Source organism: Euprymna scolopes, chromosome 46, assembly GCF_053919585.1.
Source record: "Euprymna scolopes isolate OS-2025 chromosome 46, ASM5391958v1, whole genome shotgun sequence".
Classification (NCBI taxonomy): Eukaryota; Metazoa; Mollusca; class Cephalopoda; order Sepiida; family Sepiolidae; genus Euprymna; species Euprymna scolopes.
This window is the reverse complement of record NC_136527.1, coordinates 64,989,519-64,993,204: the sequence shown is the minus strand read 5'-3', so window position 1 is coordinate 64,993,204 and position 3,686 is coordinate 64,989,519.

Below are 3,686 nucleotides of genomic sequence, written 5' to 3'. Positions count from 1 at the left end.
TACACATGTAATTATACACATGTAATTATACACATGTAATATTATACACATGTAATATTATACACATGTAATTATACACATGCGTCTTTTAATAAATTGGAAGAAGAAAAAGAAAGGTTTTAATCACACAAATATATGGTCAAAGAAAATATTTTTTTTAAATTACGTAAATTGATCGTTTTTTATTGCTTTTGTTTTAAATGATTCTCTTATCGTTATTTGTTTTTAAGTAATGTGTTTATACTCCCAGATGTGACAAACTTGCGGTTGATTCCTTGTATTTCGTAGCCAGTAGCGTAGCAATGAGGGGGGGTCTGCTCCGGGTTGATGTATTTCACAGGGACCAAATGAGTGAAGTGTTGCGCTATGTAAAAATTGACGAAAATAAAGTAGCAGTGGAGGAGTCGTTTCTCCGCTTCATTGAGATGAAAGGTAAAAGCATGGAGGACATTTCAAAACTGATTTTAAAGGAACTGGAGAACGATGGGATTCAGATTGGTGACTGTATTGGCCAGGCATTTGACAATGCTGCTATTATGGCAGACCACCGATCGGGTGTGGAGAAACGAATCTCTTTGTGCCATGCACTAACCATTCTTTAAATCTGGCTTGTATACATGCGCTTCTGTAGCAGTTCACTTTATTACATTTTTGGCATACTTGACCAGTTATTCTCGTTCTTTTCTGCATCTACACATTGCTGGGACGTCTTGATTAAGTTGACCGGTCTAAGTATCAAGCGGACTGTGGAACCTAGATGAGAGTAGTCGTGCAGATGCGATAAAAAAATTATTGGAAGTCGTCATTGCCCTGGAACAACTCACAGAAGAAAGAGAAACTGCACCCATAAGATCATATGCATCTTTAATTCTCAACTAGGTATTGTCGTTTCCGTTTCTTTTATTTCTGAACCTTTGGGAAAATATTCTCCTAGAAATCAATGATGCCCAGAAATATCTTCAAGAAAAGGGGCTTGATCTGCAACAAAGTTCTGTCAGGCTGACGGCGTTTGGAGATTTTCTTCAGAATACAGAAAAGATGGTGTACACTGCAATAGACGAGTATGCTCTGAAATGTGGATAAGCATGGAGTATCGTATCCGCAAAAAGAAACGAATGTGTGGTGAACAATTGACTGATGCAACACTGGGGTTTGATACTGAGTTGAGACGGTAAATTCTGTTTGTCATAGGTTGACTGAAGAAACATCTTGCAGATTTTAGCAAGTTCACAATCTTGCAAGTAAATACGCTTTTTGTACACCGTCAAATCTCCTTGATGATAATTATAATTGTCAGCTTTGTGATGTTGACAAAGATGTAGATAAAGATAATTTTTTTGCTGAAAGGAAGAGATTACAGTATTTTTTAAAGCTTCAGAAAAAGTCAAAATCAATGGACCTCTTGAACTTTTGAACTTTATAAAGAGATTCCGTCCCTAATATTGTGATCTTGCTGCGCATTTTCCTTATTTGAGCTATTAGCATTGCCAGCTGTGAGCACACTTTCTCGAAACTGAAGCTCATAAAAAACTACCTTCGATCAAAAATGAGCCAAACAAGGCTTACAGACTTTGCAATCCTCTCCATAGAGAGGGAACTTGTCGATAGAGTGAATTTTGATAGAGTTATTGATAACTTTGCTGAAAAAAAGCGAAAAGTACATTTGTAAATTTTCAATCGACTTGATCCCTTGTAATAGTTCTCTCACAAAAAATAAATTTATAGCCTTATTTTCAGTTTATAAATACATTTATTGAAAAAAGTTAAAACTATATTTAAAAGGATTGAAATTAAATTTCATGCTTAAACCGAGCGATGACACACACGGATACAAGACGATTTTTCTCTTCGGAAAGCTCGACCTCTTAATAATAACATTAAGAAAACTACATCGGACTATCCTATGCTTGCTACAGCCATGTTTTTTGTGAAATTTTGGAAATAACAACAATAAAAAAGGAAATAAAAATGATTTTATCATTTCTTAACCTTTTTATATTATTATTTTATTAATCAAAACAGTAAAGTAATTAACGAGTAGAAAGAAGAAAAAAACTTAAAACAGACCAGGATCTGATAACACCAGGGAAATTATCAGCAAATTGTGAACGCCACCCTTCCGACCAATAAAGAGGAAGAAAAAAAAACTTATAATGATGAAAAATGGTTATTCTTTTTTTTTTTTTTTTTAAAAGAAAAGAACTGAGCTAATTTTAACGGTGGAAGGGAGGTAACTCTTATGCCTTTGCATAAGATTGCAAGTGACTAATAACGAAAAATAACGAACGTCTTAGCATTTAAAACAACAGACAACACAAATATTTGATAAAGTGTAGTTTAGTTCATAAAAAATTAAATATACTGAAAGAGAATTAGTATTTATTCTTCCTTTTATTATTAGAGAATGAGAAAATTTTTTAAAACTCACTAAAAATTAGGAGCAAGTATTGCAATATTAAATGCAAGCCAGCTAAAATAATCTTAATAAGCCGTCAGCCACCATGTGGCAATTAAATTTAATTTCAATGTAATGGCAGAACGTTTTGTTTTTACTAATTACAACAATATTGTTATATCGTATATCCCTCCATATTTACATGAATAAACTAAAAACCAGCAGGAGCAGCGACAGTGATAATAATGGAAACGCTAAGACAAAGCCCGTTTGTCGATACAACGTAAATGATCATACTAAACATGCGTGACAACATGAAAACCTATTTTTTATGTAACGAAATAACTCGCACCTCGCCTCAACAAAGAAAACCACCAGAGGAAGTCGTTCCTCAAAAGAAAAATCAAAATACAAAACACAAACATTACAGCAAATGCAACTCCAGCAGCATATAAATACGAATAATTATCTCATAAAACACAACAACAGTATAACATATCCACAAGTTTCTTTGCTTTAAATTGCTATAACACATGTATACAAAGATAAAACAGACGACTACATTAAAACACAAAAACAAACACAAATAACAAACGAAAGTGACGACCAGTGATGAAAGCCATCTTTGTCTACAACTACGCCCACAACACGAGTATAAAAACGACAACCTTTTCGACAAGCAAGCAGATTGGTCCAGCGTGTGAACCTCATTTCATCACCAGCCAGCAGCCGTTAACAACAGCTATTAAGATTACTATGCTCTCACCGGCCCCGCAGCCGACACCACCCCACTGCTGGATAGCAACCTTAAACACTACCCCTCTTTCGCCGTCACCGGCACTAAATCAACACAGTTCGTCAAACAGCGAAGGTTGTCCGGCAATAGCAGCAGCCACAATCACCAACCCTCCATCAGCAACAGTTACTATTAAGCTTACTCCTCTTTTGCCGTCGCTGCCAACCCCCTTGTGCTACCGGACAACAGCTTTTAAGACTACTCTTCCTTCACCACCGCAACCGTATCCCAGACACCAGAAAATATGAGCAACTTTCCTGCCATCTTCACCCCCGCCTCAGCCTGATAATAACACTAGATCATCGCCGAGTCATAGCAACACCCGACCAGCATTCCTACCGATGTCCCACCGCCGCCTGGCACACAAAGTAGTTTGTTTCACGATCGTTTTAATTTTAAACAAACAGTTTTAACTCAACCTTTTTTTTTTTTCTCAAGTTTTAACTCAACCTTTTTTTGCTTCCATACGCTCAGTTTTGTAATATAACAAGATTA